At 45.5% G+C, this 23,619-nt stretch overlaps 3 non-coding genes and 1 pseudogene across 3 annotated transcripts; all 4 read left to right on the top strand.

Moving 5' to 3' along the window:
* The first annotated feature begins 4,729 nt into the window (after positions 1 to 4,729).
* TRNAV-CAC lies at positions 4,730 to 4,802 on the top strand. Its single transcript has one exon. It is a non-coding gene; the product is annotated as a tRNA-Val (tRNA).
* A 6,068-nt stretch (positions 4,803 to 10,870) lies between these two features.
* On the top strand, positions 10,871 to 10,942 carry TRNAE-UUC. Its single transcript has one exon. It is a non-coding gene; the product is annotated as a tRNA-Glu (tRNA).
* Positions 10,943 to 11,981: 1,039 nt separating this feature from the next.
* LOC112614841 lies at positions 11,982 to 12,125 on the top strand (annotated as a pseudogene).
* A 1,571-nt stretch (positions 12,126 to 13,696) lies between these two features.
* TRNAN-GUU lies at positions 13,697 to 13,770 on the top strand. The gene has a single exon. It is a non-coding gene; the product is annotated as a tRNA-Asn (tRNA).
* Positions 13,771 to 23,619: the final 9,849 nt, after the last annotated feature.

Here is a 23,619-nt window from a genome sequence, read left to right as displayed (position 1 = left end):
CTCAATTTTTTGGAATAGTTTTAGTAAGATTGGTACCAGCTCTTCTTTGCATGTCTGGTAGAATTCAGTTGTAAAATTCTGTCTGGTTCAGGGCTCTTTCAGATTAGTAGAATTTTTATTACTGATTCAATTTCATAACTCATTATTGGTCTGTTCAGGATTTCAGTTTCTCCTGGTTCAATCTTAAGAAGTTGTGTGCTTCCAGGAATTTAACTATTTCCTCTAGGTTTTGTAGTTTGTGCATATAGAGATGCTCATAGTAGTCGCTGAGGATCTTTTGTATTTCTGTGGTATGAGTTGTAATGTCACCTTTGTAATTTCTGATTGTGTTTATTTGGATCTTTTTTTTTCTGGTTAATCTAGCTAGTGGTCTATCAATCATTCAAATAACCAACTCTTCATTTGTGTGTGTGTGTGTTTTTTTTTTTTTTTTTTTGGTCTCTGTTTCATTTCGTTCTGCTCTGATCTTAGTTATTTCTTTCCTTCTCCTAGCTTTGGGTTTTGTTTCTTCTTCTTTTTCTAGTTCTGTAGGTGTGGTATTATGTTGTTAATTTGAGATCTTTCTATCTTTTCAAGGTAGATATTGAGTGCTATAAACTTTCCTCTTAACACTGCTTTTGCTGTATTCCAGAGTTTTTGACACATTGTGTCTCTACTTTCATTTGTTTCAATTTTTTTATTTCTGCCTTAATTTTATTGTTTACCCAAAAATGATTCTGTTGTTTAGTTTCCATGTATTTGTGTGGTTTTGAGAGTTCCTCTTGGCATTGATTTCTGCTTTTATTTGCTGTTGTCTGAGAAGATACTTGATATAATTTCATTTAAAAAAATTTATTGAGACTTGCTTTATGACTGAGTATGTGGTCAATCTTAGAGAATGTTCTGTGTACAGAAGAGAAGAACGTATATTCTGTGGTTGCTGGATAGAGTATTCTATAGACATCTATTAAATTCATTTGGTCAAGAGTCCAATTTAAGTCCAAAGTTTCTTTATTAGGTTTCTGCCTCAGTGATCTGTCTAGTGCTGTCAGTGGGATGTTGAAGTCCTCCACTATTATAGTATGGCTATTTCTTTGCTTAGGTCTAGTAGTATTTGTTTTATAAATTTGGGTGCTTCAGTGTTAGGTGCATATATATTTAGGATAGTTAAATCTTTTTGTTGAATTGAATGCTTTCTGATTACATAATGCCTTCCTTGTCTTTTTTTTTTTTTTTTTAACCGTTGTTGGTTTAGTCTGTTTTACTTGATACAAGAATAGCAACTCCTGATCTTTTTTGTTTTCCATTTGCATAACAGATCTCTCTCTATCCCTTTACTTTGAGCCTCTGGGCGCTATGACATGTAAGATAGATCTCTCTTAAAGGCCACAGAAAGTTTGATTTTTTTTTCCCCCAATTTGCCACCTTATGCCTTTTTTTTTTTTTTTAAATGGAGTCTCACTCTGTCACCCAGGCTGAGTTTAGTGGTGCGATCTTGGCTCACTGCAGCCTCTGCTTCCTGGGTTCAAGTGGTTCTGCCTCAGCTTCCCGAGTAGCTGGCGTTACAGGCACCCACCACCACGCCCAGCTAATTTTTGTATTTTAGTGGAGATGAAGTTTCACCATGTTGGCCAGGCTCGTTTCGAACTCCTGACCTCAAGTGATCTGCCTGCCTTGGCCTCCCAGAGTGCTGGGATTACAGATGTGAGCCATCATGCCTGGACTACTCTATGCCCATTAAGTGGAGCTTTTAGGCCATTTACATTCAAGGTTAATATTCATGTGTGAGGTGTTATTTTTGTCATAGTGTTAAGCTAGTTGCTTTGTAGACCCAATTATGTACTGCTTTATAGGGTCTATGAGCTTTGTAATTACATGTGCTTTTATGGTAGCAAGTACCATCCATGTTTAGAACGCCTTTGGACATTTGTTTAGAGCCTGTCTGGTGTTAATGAATTCCCTTAGCATTTCTCTGTCTGGGAAAAACTATTTCTCCTTCATTTATGAAGCTTAGTTTGGCAGAGTATGAAACTTTGACGAGCACTTTTTTTTTTTTCTTTTAGGTGGCTAAAAATAGGCCCCAGTCTCTTCTGACTTGTAAGATTTCGGTTGAGAAGTTTGCTGTTAGTCTGATGGGATTTCCTTTAGAGATAATTTGGTCCTTTTCTTCAGCTGCCTTTAAGATTTTTTCTTTCACGTTGATCTTGGAAAGTCTGATGACTGTATGCTTTGCAATGGTTATCTTGTGTAGTATCTTGCAGAAGTTGTCCGAATTTCTTGTATCTGAATATCAATCTCTCTAGTAAGACTAGGAAAATTCTTTCCTGAATTATTCCTTCAAATATGTTTTCCAGGTTGCTTACTTTTTCTTCTTCTCTCTCCAGAATGCCAATAAGTCATAGGCTTGATTGCTTTACATAACCTCATAATTCTCAAAAGCTTTGTTCATTTTTAAAAATTATTTTTTCTTTATTTTTGTCTGACTAGGTGAATTTGAAAGACCAACCTTCAAGCTCTGAAATTCATTCTTCTGCTTGTGTAGTCTATTGTTAAAGCTTTCAATGTGTTTTGAAATTCCTTTAGTGAATTTTCAATTATAGAAGTTGTATTTGTTTGTTTCTTAATATAGTTTTCTTGTCTTTCATATTCTGCATTGTTTTTCTGGTTTCTTTGCATTGGACTTCAACTTTTTCTTGGATCTCATTGAGTTTCCTTGCAATACGTATTTGGAATTCTTATCTGTCATTTCCGACATTTCAGTCTGGCTAGGATCTCTTGCTAGGAACTAGTACAATCCTTTGGAAGTGTGTAAATACTCCGGGTACACTGGATTCCTTCTCATCTGAGGAAGCTGTTGCTTCTTATTTTTGAATTTGGTATTGTTTGGATGAGGATTTTTAATTTTTTTATTCTTTTTTTTTTTCTTGATGGTATGACTGTGATATGTGTTGTGTATGATTGTTTGGCTTCATTTCTGGGTGCTTTCAGGGGGCCCTATCTCTGTATGTGTTTCTTGGTTGTAGGTAGCTTCTGAGCAGTAGCTTTCTCAGATGCTGCTTGTTGTAGTGATGTACTGGAAGTAAAAGCTAACACACTAACCCCTGTTGGGGGCTGAGGGTAGGGAATTCTCAGGAAGCTTATCTCATGGACTAACACTAAGCCCTTCGGGTAGCAGGGTTTTTTTATTCAGTGGTCCAGTTTAGGATGCAGTTCAGTAGATGCTGCTTAAGAGTAAGGGTGGGTAGGTAGGCTGGTGTCCAGTGGAAAAACCTGCCCTGACAGGATGGTGGCAAGAGATCATGTTGTGGTGTGCTGAGGCTTCAGGGGAAGGGGCAGAGGTGCACTAGCTCCTCCTCCTGAGTAGGCAAGAATGTGATCTGCTTCCCTATCATGCCCCTGTCACAGAGCTCATAACCTTCATTTTATAAAGACTTTGTCCTTCGGTTCCTGGCTGTGGTGCAGCTGAAGTCTATGGATATGCCACTCTGACAGCTACCACTAAAATGGGGTTTAGGGCAGAGCCTCTTCCCCGAGTCCAGGGCAGGCAACTCCATGATCTGTCCTCCATTGCCAGGGCACTGCAGCTTTGTATAGGGAGGGAGAATTGGGCCCGTCCTTCCTGAAAGCTGAAGCAGCACAGGCTCACTTTCAGCCTGGGTGGTGCCACCATGAATAACATAAATAGTGTTCTGTCCTAGTGCACACTCACTGGGTCCTAGAGAAAAGAACCACTGCTACGTCTGCAGCCATACAGGGGATAGGGGAGAGATGATCCCTGCTTTTCCACGCCCGTTCCTGGATGTCAATGCTGCCCCCTTCTGCGATTGGTGCCATGCTAGTGTTTTCTTTGTCCCTTGGAGGGCTTTGGGACAGTGAGCAAACAACTGTTCTGATAAACGCAATTTAACCCGCGACCCTTGACTCGCTCAGGTCGTGGGGTTGGGCCGCCTTTGCGCTTTGCCTTTGAATCTGCCCTTCTTCTGGGTTTGTTCTCTCGAGCCAGGGGAAGGACTGGGTCCGCTCTCTTTGGCTCCTCTTGCCTTATCAGAAACCTCACACTCCGTCCTTTTCCAGAGAAGCTTCAGAGAGTGCTTTGCTGGGTTTGCTGGCGTCCGGCAGGGTGCAAGTATGTGGGGATGCGCGCTGTTAGTCTGTGTTTCCTCCGCTGTGACGGCTCTTCCCGATCCTGTAGGAAAAGGCAATGCCCCTTTTGTCTTGTCCATGTGGGACTCCAAAGAGTCCAGACGCGACAGAAAGGCGGCGAATCCTCTCAGAGTGGGCAGGGGAGGAGATGGAATATGGGAATGGGGCGGTAGAGGGGTGGGATTTCATGAAATTTCCTGATTTAAGGCTATCATGAAGTAGGCCTCTTTGGGAGCTCGGCTCTCCAGTCGCTGGTAAGGGTAACATCCCATCAGCCTCTGGTGAGGTTCAGTCGCGTTCCCCGACTGCATTTGGAGCCAAAGGCAGAACGAGGCGGGCACTGCGGCCTGGCGTCCAGTGACCTAGCGATCTGCATATTCCTCAGGGTGGAAGCACTTGGACTTCAGATGTGAAGGCAATGCGGTCACTACTGCAGTAAGAAAAGCAACTAGGGGAAATGGCACCTTCTCCAAACTTTTTTTGAGACACTCTCGCTCTGTCGTCCAGGCTGGAGTGCAGTGGCGCGATCTTGGATTTGTAAACTATAGTAGAAATGGCTGATCTAAGATTTTCATGATTATATTTTGCCTCCTTTTGCAAGCGTGTGGTTTCCGTAGTGTAGTGGTTATCACGTTCGCCTCACACGCGAAAGGTCCCCGGTTCGAAACCGGGCGGAAACAGGTCTCCTTTTAACTTTAAATTTAGTGAGTTTACTCAAGGTTGAAAAACAGAAAAGTTGTTGAACCTGTGACCTACATTTTAGACCTCATCAATCTAGACAGATTGTCGACCAGGCTACAATTTCCACTGGTCTGCCAGTAAGAGTACGTCACAGCAGGCCTGCTTAATGTTAGCTTTGGTTCCAGAAATTCCTTAGGGTTCTTTTCATTCTCTTCTATCGCCTGAATTTTCACAGGCTGACACTGAAAGTGGATGACATCTTAGCGCATTTCCTAAGGGTCCCGCTTGGCTTCGCTTTACTCTGATCCAGTTGCAGATCTGGCTGATTTGAGAGACAACAAAACAAAACATTTTTAAAAAAGGTTCTAAATCTGCATCTGGAACTCGTAGAGTCAATATTCCAAAATCACACGAATTATGTATATACATTTGCATGCATACCCCTTCCCCAAATAATCCTCAGCAAACCGGTAAGTGTCCAAACTACTCTCCGGAGGCTTAGGTAATCAACAATTTAGTAAATATAATTCCTAATGTGTAGTGTACACATCCTGTATTGCCCACCCTTCTCTATTGCTTTGTCCCCAAGCGCCCTCAATTCTGCCTAAATGGGTTCCAGGTCATAGCCACCGACTCTCGCTTTGCCTTCTGGCCTGGAGGCAGTGCGCTTCAGCACCATTGCGCCAGGTGAGGCTGCTGAGAACAGCTAAGTGGCCAGCACTAGTGCAGCTGGAGGCCAAGGCCCAGAATCTTCAGGAGTCTGCCCTTTACCCAGGCGAAAAGCCCAAGGGCTCTCCTCACAGCTTCCCAACATCCCTCTACAGATTTTTTAAAATATTAGTTTTATTAACCTGTAGAGGTGGAGAGAATCAAAGAAATCACAAGATATCTCTGAGGGAAAAAGGAGAGCACCAGGAGTACATCACTTAAGAGTATTGAACCAGCAAGCCAAGGATAGGAAAATGGAATGGATAGGATGACTGCAGGGGATTGTACTGAGGTGGATGCTAACCACTATTTACTGTTAATAGGTTGAGCCAAGCACACTAATGGGGACATAACCGAAATACTTAATAGGGCACTCTTTTGCCCACCATGTGTTTTATCGTATAATTGCTAAATGATGTATTACCCTACTGGTTCTATGAAGCTTCCGGAGCCAAGGAGCCAGAGCATGGGAGCATAAAAATCCTGTCAATTGAAGCCTTGGGCTCTGCACTGCTAAGGCTGGCCCAGAGGCTGGATTGCAAATGCAGGTGCTAGTGTAATGGAATGGATGTTTGTGTTCCCTTCAAATTATATATTGAAGCCTTAACTCCCAACGTGAAAGTATTTTGGAGGTAGGGCCTTTGGGAAGTAATGGTCATGGAGGTCATGGAGGTCATGACCATAGGATCTCCATGATGAGATCAGTGTCATTATAAGAAACAGAAGAAAGATCAAAGTGCTCTCTCTCTCTCTCCACCATGCAAGGACAGAAGGAGAAGGTAGCAGTCTGCAAGCCAGGGAGAGAGCCCTCACCAGGGAACCAAATCAGCTGGCAGTTTGATCTTGGACTTCTCAGCCTCTCAAACTGTGAGAAAGAAATTCCTCATGTTTAAGCCAACCAGTCTGTGGTATTTTCTTATGGAAGCCTAAGTTAAGATAGCTGGTTCACCGGGGAATCCACTGGCATGAACCTGTGAAAAGTTTATGACACGTCAAGTAGTTTGCTGCTCCTGGATTTGAGTATTGGCAAGAACTATTAGAGTGATGAGCACAGAGGGAAGAAGGGTACAGAGAATAAGGTATTCATCATTGTATCGTTGTACTGAAGAAATAAAGGGACATTACATGGTTTTAGGCTGAAGTTATGTGCAGATTTCAGCTGTGGAAGGGTCACTTAGCATACAGTGTGGCAAGTGAGTGGTGCGTACTACACTGGCTGTAGGGAGTCCAGTTTTGTTTGTTTGTTTTTGTTTTTGTTTTTTGAGACGGAGTCTTGCTCTTTCACTCAGGCTGGAGTGCAATGGTGTGATCTCGGTTCACTGCAACCTTCGCCTCCCGGGTTCAGGTAATTCTCCTGCCTCAGCCTCCCAAGTAGCTGGGAATACAGGCGGGTGCCCCCACGCCCAGCTAATTTTTTTTTTTTTTTTTTAGTTTTAGTAGAGACAGGGTTTCACCGTGTTAGTCAGAATGGTCTCAATCTCCTGACCTCATGATCTGCCTGCCTTGGCCTCCCAAAGTTCTGGGGTTACAGGCATGAGCCACTGCACCTGGCCAGGAGTCCAGTTTTTTTTGTCTGCTTATGTTAATGGACGCAAGAGCTGATAGATGGAAAAGTGTGGTAATAAAGTGGCAGTAAGCTTGTGGAGTATCCAATAAACCTAAACACTACTTTTTTGAATTGAACTGAAATTGTTGTGTTGTGAAAACTAGAGTTTATCCAAAGAAAGATCTGGCTTGGCAAATAGGATGGATGGTGGCGAGGATAAGTGTGCTAGGCAGGGCTAGAAACAGGTTTTAGTGATCACTGAAACACCCAGGACAGTGCACTACTCTTTGGGAGATGCTGTACTTGGGTCTGATCACTGGGTTTTGAGATAGAGGATGGTACATGATGCTGACAGGGAACTCACTGGTGTGTTGAGTTTTAGCATCTGTGACTCTGAGATGCATATGAGGCCTTTATAAATTTAGAAGGTGAGAGTAGAAAGTACAGGTTTGTATTTTAGAAGGAGATTTGGGAATAAATGTAGCTCTGGTTGATACAGATAATATGTTAAGGTTTGTTGGCCAGAGCTGATGTGTGTCTTGGGTGTTGGGCAAAGAACAGAGAACAGCCAAAGCTCTTTGAGGTCAAGGTGAAGGGTGATTTCTTTGTTGGGCTCAAGTTTATGACTCAGCCTGGACCTAGCTTGGCTTCTCAGCTAGAGAAGAAGCATGATTCCATGTCACACACAGCTCCTGTCTTTGAAAAAGTCATAATGACTCCTAGACCCAACATGTGGGACAAACTCTGGATTTTTCTCTTCAGTTTACTCTCTCCAGGGAAAATTGAGGAAAGACATCTCTCTACTATTTGAACTTCATCAAAAGACTAATATGTTAATATTTTGACCGTCAATATTTCCTTAATCTAGTCTACTCCTTAAATAGCTAATACATCAAAGCATGTTAACTTAGAAATTGGAATCTCCCTAACAATATTGACTGCAAGCATTATTAATCTTTTTATATCACATTTCCTTCAAGTGCTTCATACATCTTCAAGCAGACAAATAATAGTATTATAATGATTATATGACCGATCATTACTCTTTTGCCAAAAAAAACAGCGACAAAAGACTAACTCAGTATACCAACCTTTGTTTCTTCATTATCTCTACCTTGATTCTGTCCTTTCATTTCCTCTTTCTTCTAATTCTACTTCTGCTTCTTTTTTCCTCCCTGGATTTGAACTTTACTTACCTAAGCTATCAGTTAGGTTACCTTCTCAGACACTAAGGCAGCAGTTTGAGGTTGAGAATTGAAGATTTAGGATTAGAGAAAAGAAACATGAATGAATTTCTGATATTTTATTATAGGGTTTGTAATGCAGGTAGAAAGACCTTTTTCAGAGTTAAGAGTTTGATCCGACGAATGAGCTGTTTTGATATTTATAACTTTGTCTAGTAAAAGTTTCCTATAAAAACATTTGGTTTGGATGTCTTTGTTAGCTTTTAGTCGACACTTGAAAAAGCCACTTGCAAGTTTCTAAGTCTTTCTGGATACTCTTTTCAGTTATCCTCCAGGCAGTTGGTAGGGAGAGGCATTGGTAGTTCAGTGGTAGACTTCCCGCCTCCCATGTGGGAGACCTGGGTTCATAATCCTGGACAATGCAATAGGTGTTTTTAACTTCACTGTGACTTTTTACCCATCTTCCTGGAAAAATTATACTGCATAACCTAATAGTGCATTTAGGGTCTTCGCCACCACAAGGTAAAATGACGACAACACTCACCAAAGTAGCAGCAAAGACATTCAGGAGACTAACCCAGGACCCATGCAGCTGAGCTATTGGACTCAACAAACCGCTTAGCAAAGTGGCAAGCACGGAGTGTTTCTTGTGAGTCACTGCAGTTTTCATATTGGTACCTGTTACTTTCATCTATTCTCTGGGCAGATCCCTGCAAACCCAAAGAACCATCAGGTTTCTGATTCCCATGCTGGACCTTGGGCTTACCGCTGAGCCACTATGGAGAGGATGGACAAATGAAGCTCCTGGAAGGAGAGAAGCTGCGGGCGGGCAGTCACCTCAGAGGTCCAAGAGGCCTCAGCAGCCCAAAGAAAGGTGTGTGGGGAGCAGCGGAGACTGGTCCTTGCACAGAGGTGGCCAGTGGACTCTCGGGGCTCTACCCCAGACACCGTGAACTGAATTTGCTAACATCGTCAGCCACCTTGGCCTCCGCGTGTTTTGTGGGCCCATTGATGTTCTGCGAGGGATTCCGTTTGTCTGGCAATGTGTGTCAACAGGTGTTGGCCTGAAATTTGGCCGGGCACGGTGGCTCATGCCTGTAATCCCAGCAGTTTGTAAGGCCTAGGCAGATGGATCACTTGAGTTCAAGAGTTCAAGACCAGCCTGGCTAATATGGTGAAATCCCGTCTCTACTAAAAATACAAAAATTAGCCGCATGTGGTGGCACGCACCTGCTATTCCAGCTACTTGGAAGGCTGAGGCAGGAGAATCGCTTGAACCGGGGAGGCGGAGGTTGCAGTGAGCCAAGATTGCGCTACTGCACTCCAGCCTGAGCGACAGAGCGAGACTATGTCAAAAAACAAAACAAAACAACAACAACAACAAAAAAGGAAGAAGGCAGAGGTGTTGATGGGACAACCAGACCTCCCAGGAGGCTTGCTGTAGAGGCAGTGGCCAGACCCTGAGCGATGACATTTTTTAAAATTATGTAACAGAATGGGGAGAGAAAAACAGAGAAGCACATGAAAGAGAGAAAAGCACAATAATTTGCAGACATCAAAGAATAAAGCATAGGAAATAGTGTGAGTGTTTTTACATTTAAAAAGTATAAGAAGTACAATGGTTGTCAGCAGGCCTTGTGGTCGTGTAGTAGTTAATACTTGTAGTTGTGGTTCCCACAACTTTGGTTCTAATCTGAGTCACAGCAGTGTTTTCTATCCTGTGATTGTGGCTAATAGACCTGTCCTTTGCTTCGCCTTTAATCCTAGCAGCCTCCAGAGAGCAGAATAAACCACTGGCCTGGAAGGGCACCAGCTCCTGGAGTTTAGCCCACAGTGCATAAACTAGGGGGCGACCTGACCAAAACGAAAACTTGGACATGCCCTTTCTCTCACATTTGAGCAGAAAAAATTCCCATAGGTGAAGATGCCGCCTCTTAAGGGTCCTTTGTCTGTAGCTTCCACTGATGAAATAATGTGATTATAGTCTTTTCTGGTAGAGAAAACGGCTGTATCAGTAGGATTTTTTTAAAACACAAAACGAGAATGGGCATTTAATGAGTTTACAATAAAATCTAAACTATTTGTCATGGTCTACACCAGCTTGCCTCCATTCCCCATCAGCTGATTTTTATGAGAACAGTAAATTATTACTATTATTATGATTTTTGAGATGTAGTCTTATTCTATCACCCAGGCTTGAGTGCCATGGCTCAATCTCGGCTCTCTGCAACCTGCATCTCCCAGGTTCAAGCAATGAGAACAGTAAATAAACTACAGTTCACATAAAGTGCACAAATCTTTAGTGCAATTCGTTTAATTTTGATAAATGTAATCACCACCCAGCTCAAGTTATAGAAAATTGCCATCATCTGAGAAAGGCCTGTTAGAGCCCCTTTCCAGGCAATTCCCACCCTGCGTCCACTGAATCACTATTCTGATATCTATTCCCATAGGTTACAATTGCCTGTTCTTAAAGTTCACATGAGTGAATGTACACACCTTTTGTAGAAAGGTCTTGTGAGACGACTCCAGGAGCAAAGAACGACCCTCACAAGGCCCAAGTCCTCCCAGAGCACAGGGAAATTCTCTCCTCAGACCGAGGAAGGGAGAGAAAGTATGTTTTGGTATCTCCCTGGTGGTCTAGTGGCTAGGATTCGGCGCTTTCACCGCCGCGGCCCGGGTTCGATTCCCGGTCAGGGAATTGTTTTGCATTGGGCGCACTCCCACAGGAATCTTTCTTTACTACGCTGTCAGCCAGCCTGCCCCAAGGGCCAGGTGCAGAACAGTCTCCGCAGCCAGGGGCAAACCCCAGCGAAGGAGGGCGAGTCCTGGTGGACCAGCTCTCAACGTTTATCTCCGTGTCTGTCATCCGCTGAAGAGGTTTTAGAGAGCGCCTGAGCGTCTTGATCAGGTGTACACAGCCGTGCAGAGGTGCCAGCCGCCGTGAAGTTGTACCCAATAAGGCCATCCTCTTTGCCGTCGCCGCCCCGGAGGCACCTATGGGGCTGAGCTGTGAATAACTAAGAGAGAGGCCAAACCAAGTCGTGTTGTTTGTGCGTACCCTGGACATGGGCACGGGCCAGTCAGCTGAGCCTCCTCACCTCCCTTCGCAGCTAACGTGCTCGTTAGGCCGTCAGAAGAGGTGACTGGAGGCGATGCCCGCGAAGTTGGGAGTTGGGTGAGCGGCAGGTGAGGTCCTGGAGGGCGGTGCCGTTTGCTGATTGAGCGGCAGAGGGAGGCGATGTTCCCTGAGCCAACAAAGACAGCAGGTGGAGTAGGCACAAATGGAAAACTGTTGCGGGTGCCCTAAGCGGAAGGCAGGTGTAAAAATCAGCACTAGGACGTGGAAGCGATGGTACCATAGTCAAATCCCACAGTGTCTACACTCTACCAAGCACTTGCGCACGCTCCCCCTTTTCCATTCAGTACTCCCAAGAGGGGTTTGGAAAAACCCCGCGTCCAGTGTAAGCTCAGGGGAGAGCGGGAGCCAGGGAAGTGAAGTGCATAAACTGGGCAGAGGCGGCAGGCAGAACCTTGGGGGTGACAGGGCGCGGTGGCTGCGGGGCGGGAGCCGCTGCTGAAAGGCGGCCTGGGTTGTGGTGTGGGGTGACTGTCGGTGGAATCTTTGGCGGAGAGTGGTTTGGAAGAATGGCGAGGGGAGGCAGTGGGGAGGATGGTGACCCTGAGCGTCCGGCCAGGGCGAGGAGGCTGTGCTGTCCCTGCAGGGCATGCGCTCATTCCCACTTACCTGGCAGAGTAGAGACCGTGGTGACGAAGGGGGTTCTCCCAGAGTGAAGGTTCTTCATCGCACTCTAGAGTTGCTGATCCCTGTGATTTCCTCAATGTGGGAAACGGTGTTTGTGCTAGAAGAGGGTTGCCCTCTTTACCTAACATAACGGGGTTCAAGACTGACATCGCCTCACGCCTACCCAAAAACGTTTACGTGGCTTCCTCGTCTCTCTTTTTTTTTCTGTCCTAAAGTCGCCTCATCCTCACATTCCCTCATTTTTTTCTTCCACGCTCGAGAGAGTCTCTCTCTCTCATTAAAAGCTCCACCAAATATTTGAAATATCTCAACCAGAAAGACTCCAATAAATACCTTATTTCATTCGTGGAAGCTACAGACCAGCTAGGTTGAGAGTTGCTTGATATTTTCTGCTAAACGGTGAGGCATAGAGCACTTCGACGGTTTCTCTTTGGGCCTTTGTTTGTGTGCTGTTGGGTTTCCTTCTTTTCCCCAGACAGTATGGCGCTGTGGGGCCAGTGGTAAACCCTACTTTCTGGCTTTCTGGCTGCAGATAAAGGCCGCCACTGGTGCAGGAATGAAAAGCAAACCAAAAGACACACGGGTTCGCCCCAGTGGGCCCAAGATAAAGCCTGACTGCACCAGGATTCGGATTAGAACAGACGTTGTTGCAGGCACAAGGCAGGGTACTAACCACTATAGAATCCCAACTGCCCATCGTTTTGCTTCCCCACCCCTCTTATTTATTTATGCATTTGCTTGAGAGACAGAATTTTGCTTCGTCGCCCAGGCTGGAGGGCACTGGCGCGATCTCGGCTCACTGCTACCTCCGCCTCTCAGGTTCAAGCGATTCTCCTGCCTCAGCCTCCCGAGTAGCTGGGACTACAAACCTGCGCCACCACACCCGGCTAATTTTTGTATTTTTAGTAGAGACGGGCTTTCACCATGTTGGCTGGTCTCGAACTCCTTACTTCAAGTGAGTGATCCACCCACCTCCTCCTCCCAAAGTGTTGGGATTACAGGCGTGAGCCACGGCGCCTGGTCCCCCCCAATTTTTTTTTTTTTTCATGTAAAAACATTTATGCGATTTTTACTTCTTTATTACTGGGCAGCTACAGGTTCTTGTGATTTTCTCTCTCGTATTCTCCTCTCCATTCTGATACATCTCCCATCTTCTCTGCATCCAGTCGGTGCCCTCTGCACGGGCATCCTGGGCTGTCCCTTTGTCTCGTCCTGGTCTCCTCTGTTCACCTTTTCCCTTTTGACTCCCCTGCCTCTTTCCCGCTCCCGCCCCACCGACTCCATCTACTGAAGCCGAGTTGAGTGAGAGGAGAGCAAGCGGAGCAGATGATTGCTTGAAGGCGGCGCAAAAAAACAGAAAGAGCTACCAGGAGAGCCGTCGGGGCGTTCAGCTTCCCTTGGGCCTTACTAGGCTCAGGGTGGGGTCGCAGATCCAGGCATTTCCAGATGCACTGGCTTCTGAAGCAGGCGAGGGTCAACGCAGGGTGAAGGCCATTCGGCCGCTCTTCTGGTTTCAGAGTCACGCAATGCACGCGTTTCTAACGTGCAACAACACGATTAGTCGACTCAGCCTCTCCAGTTTTCCGAAACTTTGTAGTCTGCACACTTGTGCTGCAGAAAGCGAATGGCAACCCCTAGAGGTTAGTGATTGCTTAATCTATGTTGAGATAAAAACGACCAATCGAGGTTGTCTCTGTGGCGCAATCGGTTAGCGCGTTCGGCTGTTAACCGGAAAGTTGGTGGTTCGAGCCCACCCAGGGACGTGCTTTTAAACGTTGGTAGTTGCGGTCAGGTGCGGTGGCTCACGCTGATTAATCCCAACAGTTTGAGAGGCCGACATAGCGGAAGCCTCGCCTGAGCTCAGAAGTTCAAGACCAGTGAGAAATCCATCTCATTTTAAACAAAAAAATTGCAGTTGTTTCTCCTCAGGCCTATGACTGTATTTAAAAGTGAGAGACTGTTCCCTTGTGTCTTGTGCATCCCATAAGGACACAAAGCAGAAGGTCCCTCTCGAGCCTCCTAGAAAATAAGATCCCTCCAGAACAAACTAGGTTGTATGTATGGGAACCTGAAAGTATACGAAGAAAGAAACTTCAAAAATTCTGCCTTGCTTTCCACAAAAATTAACCCATCACAGTCTGCCTTCAAGTGGTGTCGTACCTCTTCACATTACTCCTCTCTGCCTTTATGCTATTATCATGCATTTTACTTTACACGTGTTATAAACCTTACAATCCATCTTTATTACTTTTATTTAAAGAGTCAGATGTGTTTTTGGTTTTTTTTTTTTTTTTTTTTATGTTTTTAAGACTAGTCTCGCTCTATTGGACAGGCTGGAGTGCAGTGGCACAATCTTGGCTCGCTGCAACCTCTGCTTCCCGGGTTCAAGTGATTCTCCTGACTCAGACTCCTGAGTAGCAGAGATTACAGGCATGAGCCACCACACCCGACTAATTTTTGTAATTTTAGTAGAGAGGGGGGTTCACCATATTGGCTAAGCTGGTCTCAAACTCCTGACCTCAAGTGATCCGCCTGCCTCGGCCTCCCAAAGTGCTGGGATTACAGGCATGAGCCACCATGCCTGGCTAAAGAGTCAGATGTTAAAATTATATATTTGCCTATGTAGATGTCATTTCTAGTGGTTTTTCTTTTCTTTCTTTCTTTTTTTTTGTACATCCAGATTTTCATCCGGTGTCAGTTTCGTTCTACCTGGAGGACTCTTTTAATTTTTTTTTGTGTGTGTGTGGTGTAGGCTGGTGGTAGTGAATTTTCAGCTTTCGTAGAATTTGACATTGACATTTTCCCCTCAGTGCTTTTAAGATGTTGCTCCACTGCCTTCTCACTTGAATGACTTTCAATGATATAATCTTTCTGGTTTTTGTAAGTACTATGACTTTTTCTTCTGATTTTGAGATTTTTTTCAATAAATTTGAGCAATTCATTTATGAAGTGCCTACTAAATATGGTTTTCTTCAGGTTTCTTGTGCTTGGGGTATATTCACCTCCTTGGATAAGTAGGTTAACAATTTTCACTATGATTGAAAAATGTCATTGTTTCTTAAATACATTTTTCTTCTTCCCCAGTCTTTTTGGGAACTACAATTACTTGTCTATTAGGTGTCTTAAACTTGCACTATCATTCACTGATGCTCTGTTCATTAAAAAAACAAAAAATTGTTACTATGAGTTGTATTTTAGATATTTCAATCATTCGAGAATTTGTGTTTCTTTTTTTTTTCTTTTTTTATTTTTTTGAGACAGAGTCTCACTCTGTCACCCAGGCTGGAGTGCAGTGGCATGATCTTGGCTCACTGCAAGCTCCACCTCCCGGGTCCACGCCATTCTCCTGTCTCAGCCTCCTGAGTAGCTGGGACTACAGGTGCCCGCCATGAGGCCTGGCTAATTTTTTCTATTTTTTTGTAGAGACGGGGTTTCACTGTGTTAGCCAGGTTGGTTTCGATCCCCTGAACTTGTGATCCACCTACCTCAGCCTCCCAAAGTGCTGGGATTACAGGCATGAGCCACCGCACCTGGAGGCTTTGTGTTTCTTAATCTTTTTTTCTGCAGTGTCTAATCTGCTGTTAATTGCTTCCAGTTAATTTATTATCTCAAATGTTGTAGTTTTTAATCTCCAAAGTTAGATTCTGACCATTTTTATATGTTCGATGCCTCTGCTTAATTCTTTGGACCCATAGAATATTGTCATAATTATCATAATAACTGTTTTAAAGTCCTCTGTGTTCTTTTTTTTTTTTTTTTTTTTTTGAGATGGAGTCTCTTGTTGCCTAGGCTGGAGTGTAATGGCACGATCTCAGCTCACCGCAACATCTGCCTCCTGGGTTCAAGCAATTCTCCTGCCTCAGCCTCCCGAGTAGCTAGGATTATAGGCATGCACCGCCATGCCTAGCTAATTTTTGTATTTTTACTGGAGAAGGGCTTTCACCATGTTGACCAGGCTAGTCTCGAACTCCTCACCTCAGGTGATCCACCTACCTCAGCCTCCTAGAGTGCTGGAATTACAGGCATGAGCCACTGCGCCTGGCTGTCCTCTCTGTTAATTCTAACATCATGTTAGGTCTGGTTCAATTTTGATTAACTGATTATTTCTCCTCTTTATGGGTCATCATTTCCTGGCTCTTTGCCTATTTGGTATTCTTTAATTGGACGCAGGACATTGTGAAGTTTACCTTTTTGCATGCTAGCTATTTTTAAATTCCTTTTTTTCCCTTGCCAGCAGGAAGTTATATTTTATAATTCCTATAAATCGTCTTGAATTTTTTCTGGGGTGCACTTAAGTGACCTGTAAACAGTTGGATCCTTTTGGATCTTGCTTTTATGAACTTTTACGTGGTTCAGGAGTAGTGCTCAGTCCAGGGCTGATTATATCCCGTTACAAAAGCATTATGAATTATGAATCATTCCAGTCTGACTGGTGCGAACAGATACTGTTTTCTGCACTGTGTGAGTACCAGACGCCGTTCCATGATTTTCTTGGATGTTTCTTTCCCTGGTACTAGTCAGCTACTCTTTTCACAATCATGCACTGACTAGTGCTCTGCTGAATACTGGTGGCAGAACCTGTTCATATGCCCAGATTCTCTCTCTGCTTAGTTATCTTCTCACTGGATCTTTGTCCTATGAACTCTGTCTTGCTCTCCCCAGACACTTAGCTTCACTTCCTCAATTCAGGGAGTCTGCCACCAATCCTTTTCTTTGTGCCTAGCCTGGAAACAATTCTGCACCAGGCTGGCTTTCCCTTCCATCCCACATGGAACTGGGGGTTCAGTGTAACTGAAAACATTTGGGCCAATACATTCAGTTTGAACCAGTTGATTTGCATGTCTGTAAAGGAGTCTGGAAAATGAACCCTAGGGCTAATGTGAATGGTGGACAAAATCAGATCTAGAAGTACTGAATGTATCATAAGCTAAGCAGAATTTTTTAAACTAGCAGCATTAGTGATTCAGGTGGAATTTCTTCCTCTTCCCTAGGTTCAGTTTCTGGCGAAAGCATGTAGTTTGTTTTGTTTTGTTTTGTTTTCTCACTGTCAACATAACCTCATTTGTTGCATCTGTTGGAATGTTTATTACTCACTTGGTGAGTCTGGTCTACATAGAGATTCAGCATCCAGGAGCAGGGCCACTGTGAGCCTGTCAGTCAAGGAAATGTGGGAAAGAAAAATCCCATTGGGGTTTATTTATTTGTTTGTTTGTTTATTTATTTATTTGTAGAGGAGTCTCACTCTGTCGCTCAGGCTGGAGTGCAGTGGTGTGATCTCTGCTCACTGCAACCTTGGCTAACTGCAACCCCGGCTCACTGCAACCCCCGCCTCCCAGGCTCAAGTGATTCTCCTGCCTCAGCCTCCCCAGTAGCTGGGATTACAGGCACCCGCCACCACGCCCAGCTAATTTTTGTATTTTTAATAGAGACGGGCTTTCACCATGTTGGCCGGGCTGGTGTCAAACTCTTGACCTCAGATGATCCACCCACCTCCATCTCCCACAATGCTGGGATTACAGGCGTGAGCTGCAGAGCCTGGCCTAAAAATATTACTTTTGCAAGGCACAGTACAGGTCCCGGAAGGCTCTCACCCACTTTCCCACCCTTTCCCAACCTTGTCTCCTGCTTTTGCCTTCTATTCTCCTTGACAGGTCTGGGATCACTGCATCCAGGGCTTGCTTTGCCTTCTATTCTCTGGAGGGAGCACTTAGGCACTTGGGTGCCAGACTGCTGCTTGGAACCACTGAGTGGCCAGCACTGGTGTAACTGCAGGCCACGGCGTCTGAATCCTCAGGGATCTGCCCTTTACCCAGGTCAAAGGTCCAAGGGCTCTCCTCACAGCTTTCTGCCAGCCCGCTCCAGATATACACATCTTCTTGGAGGTTCAGTTTCTGCCCAAGACCCAGCACATATGTCATGGAGCAACCGTGACTTTATGATTTTTTGTCTGGACTTCATGGATCCAACAGGAGTATAGACGAATGTGAAAAGGTTACAATTCTAAAGGTTATAAACCCATAGAAACACACCAGAACTTACCTCCCACTCTGGAAGGTGAATGGTGTGGGCTGGAGGGGTTGTTGCTGCCCTTCAGGCCAAGCACTAATTCCTCCAGTATCACAACCCTGCCCTCAAGGCAGACACGTTGATGACGAGACAATGTATTACCATTACGCTTGTAATCCCAGTGCTCTGTGAGGCTGAAGTGGGTGGATCACCTGAGGTACGGAGTTTGAGACCAGCCTGATCAACATGGGGAAACTCCCGTCTCTCCTAAAAATACAAAAGTTAGCCGAGCGTGTTGTGCACACCTGTAATCCCAGCTGCTCGGGAGGCTGAGGCAGGAGAATCACTTCAACCTGGGAGATGGAGGTTGCAGTGAGCCGACATGGCACCACTGCACTTCAGCCTGGGCAACAGCGAGATTCCATCTCAAACAACAACAACGAGAACAACAAAAAACAACAAGAACAAAAGAAAAAACATATCTATCTATCTATCTATCTATCTATCTATCTATCTATCTATCTGTTCTTATTTGGTGTGAATATGGAATATTGACTCCATATCCTTGGCTTGAGATCCAGATGCAGCTTCAGGTTGGTTTTCTCAGGCAAATCAACTTGTTCCATATCTGTGCTCTGAGACGGAGGGCAGCCAAGCAGGACCCCCAGGAAATAACTCCTGAGTTTTCAGAGATGTAATCACATTGTCAGTCCATGGAGAAATTCCGGCACTGGAAGAGAATGAAGAGAACTTTGTGAGATTTCCTATCTAAAACTTCACATTGTTGTGTCACCCTCAACCTCCCTTGCTGAAATGACTGCCCGGTGGCAAATGTGCCCTTCCCTCCTCACCACTCTGACTCGCAGGACAAGGAATGAGGTTCGCTGTGAGCAGGTTTGTTGATTAGCAATGGCATTCCTTTCATGTTTCTTTAGAATCACCTACGTATTTCCAACATTCAGGAAAGCAAGGGTGTTGTCGCCCGATTTCAAACCGGGAATCTTTCACACGTGAAGCGAACATGTCATCACTCCACTACACAAACCCCTCCCAGCTCCTGGCACAAGACACATTCCTGAAAATGTTACCATTTGCTGTTTTTAACTATTAGAGTTTCCAATATAAGAAATTCGACTGCTTTTCAAAATTTGAGTGAAAAAGATGCCAGGAATCACAATCCCTCAGGCAGACAGGCCGAACCCTCATTTATAGTTCCGTGCCTAGCCCCGAAGCCAAGACCCTAGGGACCCCCAATCTGGCTTCAGCATGCCGCATCTCATGCAGGGTTTCCAGGAACTGTGTTTGGGAAATTTCCCGGCTGACTCTTTCTGGCTCCCAGAAGCTTCAGGAGCTGGTGGGTTTTGAGCGTTGGAGCCCTGAATGCTCCGTGCCACACAGGAGTGTGGAGCTGCCCCTGCAGGGCTGCTGACTGCGCCTCAGGGCCCTTTTCCCTGGTGCTGGCCATCAGGGCTCTTGGCTCTTGACAGGAGAGCATGCTTCAGGTCCTCCCAGGAACCATAGGACCCTCCCTGCCTGCCCTTCCCTCAGGCCGAGGGCCCTTACCCACAAGCTTTTCCTTGCCAGCCCTTTGGCCTCAGCACTTCGAAGTCTTCCAAAGCGGATCCTTCACTGCCACTCTCGCTTAGTCTATTCGACTCAGTTTAGGCTGTATTTATTCGCACATTGAAGTTTTAGCAGGTACTGTAGCAAAGCCTGTGTCTCAAGGCATTTGACTGTTTGAAAATACAGAACAAACTGTGCTTCTTGGCCTGCATTGAATTGGTTGGAAGAGCAGGCCACAAGTTTTATAGAACACAAGGGTTTCAGAGCCATCACCGCTGAAGGACACAGGAGCAGCCTATTCAGATTTCATCATCACAGGATCTCCACCTCCATCTTGAGATTTTTTTTTTAAGGGCAGTTTTAGTGCATTCTTTCATAATCCTTGAAACTTCTTATTTGCCTTTTTGATGTTCCTGCTCAACAGGTCTTGAAGTGAATTGTAACAAAGAGGTAAGGGCAGTTTTCAGAGAAACGCAGTGTCTGTGAAGTTTTCAAGTTTGTCTCACAGCAAAAGGTCAACAGGCAGAATTTCCTTTTGCTGAAAGATGTTAATGTTGTTCCTAAGGTGTTCTTTAGACATAAGTGTAGAAACAAATTTGGGGAAGAAAGTGCCATTTTCTCCAGCAGTTGCTTTTCTTACTGCAGTGGTTACCATGTTTCCTTCACATCCAAAGTTCGAATGCTCCCACGCTGGGGAAAGTGACTGAATGTTCGCTGGAAGCCAGGCTGCAGTGTCCAGCTTTGTTCTGCTTTGGTTCAGACTGGAGACTGGGACTGGACTGGACTGTGTCTCCCTCACTAGAGACTGGGAGCCCAGTTCCAGATGAGGCAGGCATCATGGGAACTTTTGATTAGGCAATTTTGTGGCATCTTTTTCTGCTTTCTTCCCTCTGAAATCTCTCTCTCTCCCTCTCCACTCACCCACAGGAGAGGATTCACCGTCTTTCTGACTCAGAACATTTTGGGGTCCTTCCTGGACAGAAAAATAAGGCAATTGCCCTTTTCCCTACAGGAGCAGAAAGGGCTGCAGGTATCTGGAGACCCATAAACTCACTTCGTGGGCCACTGCACATCTGTGCCCTGTGGGATCCTGTCATACCCAAAAGTGTGCGTCTTGAAGCTTCTCTGCCGACTGAACAGGAAGTGTGGGGTTCCTGACTCTTCCAGAGGAGCCACACAGAGAGGTCTTAGCATGTCTCTGGACCTTGAGCAGAGGCCAGAAAGAGGCTTGAAGGTGAGGGCAGAGCCAAGAAAGGGTGGAAAGACAGGCCAACCCACTCTCCCAAGGGTACCTTCTTCAGGACAGTCATTTACTCTAATTCAGTGATCAGGAAAGGAGAGGATTGTGTAGAGCAACATCTTTACTTCAAAACACGAATTCCTGCCTAGATGTGGAATCCGAGTAAAATATTGGCATTAAAAAGAACTCTGGTTGGCTGGGCAAGGTGGCTCATGCCTGTAGTCCCAGCACTTTGGGACGCCTAGGCAGGCTGATCCCTTGAGCTCAGGAGTTTGAGACCATTCTCGGTAAAATGGCAATATCCTGTCTCTGTGGTGGTGCCCCTGTGGTCCTAGCCACTCCAGAGGCTGAGGTGGGAGAATCACTTGAGCCCGGGTGTTTGAGGTAGCAGTGAGCCATGATCACGCTACTGCACTCCAGCCTGGGTGACAGAGGAAGACTTTATTTTAAAACAAACAAAAACCTGCGATTTGTTTTCTCTGTGTATTGCAAGGATGAGAACAAAAGAGTTCCAACTAAGATGGAAACAGTGCAGATGCGAAAGGTTTTAGGGGAAACCTGTGGTGTTCTGTCAGGGACCACGGGCCTTGCTTAAAAGAAATTTCATCCAGGCTGTCTGGTTTCCTGCATGTCTCTCAGGCCTGCTGTTGGTGGTCCCAGGGGCTGAGCGCTTAGCCCCTTCCCAGCTTGGGTGCCTCCCCTTTTGCCTTCTCCCAGCAACCTGGTCCACTCCCATGGCTCCTGTGGCCATCTCTCCACAGCCATGCTGTCACCTCGAAATGGGGCATCTCTAGATTGGTTTTTTTCATTAAACTGGGATATGAATACATTTATTAGGATGCTCACAAAATAAATGACACATGAATCAGCACTCTCCTCATGTGATAAAGAATACACATGACCCACACTGTGGCAGGAAACAGGGGTAAGGGCTATCAGAGCTGGGACTAAGTGTCCACTGAAGAAATCTCGATTCATCAGAGAGAGGTTGTTTCCTCGGATTCCATCATTTCTGCTGTCGCTACCAGCCAGGTCTCCACAATCTTCCCAGAATCCTTCATTCCAACACCAGTTCATGTTCTTTGCCCTTGCCACTCCGGACTCTTTCAAGACCTGAGTCCACTGACCCATGTCTCACTCACCCGCCTCTGAAATCCTGCATCACATCTGTTTGGTATGCTGCTGCCCGGCCGCCATCAGGGGCACAATTGTCAGGTGGAGGAAGAACATACATCATCTTACAAAAGCAAACAACAGGGCGACATTAGTAAATGACACTTGGACATAAACGAAACAACCTCACAGAAGACATGCTTCCTCCCAATATGATCCATAATCCCCTAGAAGCAAAGGAAACCCCTCGATCATTTTAACATATGAATGATTCTGTATGCCAGGCACAGGGTATATAGTGGGTGGTGTTTACTTCCATTGTACCCTGCACACAGTCGAAAGTTAGTGACTGGAAGCTAGAACCAGGTCCGTATCCCTGCTTCCATCAGGTTCTCCTGGCCCTTCCTGCCTTTGATGGTGCCACCACTGTACTTCTTCTGTTCTGAACATTTCTTCATTTTTCAATGGAGAGGATAAGAGGAGAAGGATGGCAGAGTGAGGGTGGGCAGGGAGAAGGGGGAAAACAACCCTGTAAAACAGAACAAATACTGTACAAAAGCCCAGAAACCAGACTTAGTACCATAATATTTTATAACAATAGAAAGCAGCTGAAAATAACCTCAGGGGGAGGAGTCAGCAGAGATTGTGCAGCAGAGGCCACAGGTTTAGACGCCACAGGTTTAGACTAGGAGCCTTTCAATGGAGTGCTGAATGGACTGAATCAGCCTTCTTTGATGGTGACAGAACAAGTGATGACAGGACTGGAGATCCCACAGGCCCGCCCCAGGGTCTGCCTGGAGTGCACAAACATTCTAGGCAGGCCCAGCACATTCGTGTCTTCACACAGCAGTGGGAGGTGCAGAATGCTCTCTAGCAACGTGCTGTCTGCAGCCACCACAGTGAACTCACAGATGCCTTTGTTGAGGGTTTTGATGGCCTCATTGGCTCCTGTCTGAAGCTGCTTGCGGTTCCAGTGGCTCCGCACTCCTCAGGGAGCACAGTGCAATTCAGAGCCTCTAGATCAGTTTTGACTTGTGCATCTGGCAGCCTTCGTGAGCACTGCGGGCAGGTTCACCTTTTGGAGAAACCTTCGGAAGACAACAGGAATGAAAAACGCTTGCTTGGCACTTCCCTGGTGGCCTAGTGGCTAGGATTCGGTTCAGCGCCATGGCCCGGGTTCGATTCCCGGTCATGGAATATGTGTTTTGTAAGGTATCCAAAAAGCAGGCGATCTTCCCCCATTTTGCTGGAACTTGTGATGTGCCCCGAGGCCCAGATGCAGGAGAGGTTCTGTAGTCTTGGGTTTCAGAAAACTCTGGTGAAGAAGGGGAGTTAATGGCGACCCTCTGCCGGTTTCTCATGCTCCCGACGGAAAACCTTGTTACCTACTCTTTTCTCCCTTGGGCACCCTAGCACTCCAGTTCTTTTCATATCTCCATTTCTCACACATCAGTATTGACTTCAGAGGTCGACTAAGCAGCTTGTTCAAGGTTATACAGCCATGCATTGATCCACACTTGGGTGGGGTTTCTGCCTTATTTGCTGGGCGGCCATTACTGACAGAATGAGTTCTGCGTCTGGTAATGGCTGCTTGCTGCTTTCAGAGTAACTCTCCCACAGATAACGACTATAAATTAGAAACATATATATATATATTTGAAGGTGCTGGAAGACTGAACAAAAGCAGGCA

Source organism: Theropithecus gelada, chromosome 1 (genome assembly GCF_003255815.1).
Source record: "Theropithecus gelada isolate Dixy chromosome 1, Tgel_1.0, whole genome shotgun sequence".
Classification (NCBI taxonomy): Eukaryota; Metazoa; Chordata; class Mammalia; order Primates; family Cercopithecidae; genus Theropithecus; species Theropithecus gelada.
Note: the sequence above shows the minus strand (reverse complement) of the source record. Positions and strands in the feature narration are given on the sequence as shown.